The following is a 1,033-nucleotide window of genomic DNA, read 5'->3' as shown; positions in this document are numbered from 1 at the left end:
AATATCAGAAATGGACAATACACTGAAAGGGCAAAAAAAAAAAATAGAATTGTAGGGATAGAAGTCAAAACTAGTGAGCTAGAAGATAAATCTCTCAACACTACTAAGATAGAAGAGCAAGCAGAAAAAAGGATTAAAAAAATCTGAAGAAGGCCTAAAATTCATGTTGGACAACATGGAGAGGAATAACGTAAGAATTATCGGCATTCTAGAACAGAAAGAAACACACAAGTCCACAGACCAGAGAGTTGAAGAGCTTCTGTAACAAAACTTCACTAACATCCTGAAACATGAAAAGATAAGCATTCAAAAAGCTCAACGAACCCCAGCAAGTATAGATCCTAAAAGAAAACCACCAAGACATATCATAATCAAGCTCTCCCAAATCAAAGATAAGGACAGAATCCTGAAAACATCTAGGGAAAAGAGCAGTGCAATATACAAAGGCAAGCAAATCAGATTAAGCTCCGATCTCTCAGCAGAGACCATGCAGGCAAGAAGGCAATGGGGAGACATATATAAAACCCTAAAAGAAAAAGAATTTCCAACTAAGAATCCTCTACCTAGTAAAGCTGTCAATCAAATATGATGGTGTAATCAAAATATTTCAGGATAAACAGAAGTTAAGGGATTTTACCAAAGCCAACCCTGCCATGAAAAACATCCTAAAGAGAGTTCTGTGGACTGAGAACCAAGAACAGACAAAAACCAGAGATTGATGTATGTGGCAGCATCACCCTGAACTCAATCAACAAATGGAAGAATTGAGAACGGAATAAAATTATAAGAACAGAGTATGTGGGAGATCAGTCTATGATCAAAACAATTACAATGTGAAAGAAGGTAAACACAGAGGAACAGATATCCAGGTGGTGAGAAGTTTACGTAGATTACACCATAAAACAGACTGTCTTAAATGCAGGGAAAAGTTAATGGAATATAAGCTAACCATAACAGAAGTTTTGGGGTGGAGGTTTTAGTTTGGGTGTTGGGGAGGGCAATACAAGAAGGGGGAGGAGGTGGAAGAACAAGA

The sequence above is a fragment of the Chrysochloris asiatica genome, unplaced genomic scaffold, assembly GCF_000296735.1.
Source record: "Chrysochloris asiatica unplaced genomic scaffold, ChrAsi1.0 scaffold00011, whole genome shotgun sequence".
NCBI lineage: Eukaryota > Metazoa > Chordata > Mammalia > Afrosoricida > Chrysochloridae > Chrysochloris > Chrysochloris asiatica.
The sequence above is the reverse complement of the archived record's forward strand: the minus strand, read 5'-3'. Positions refer to the sequence as shown.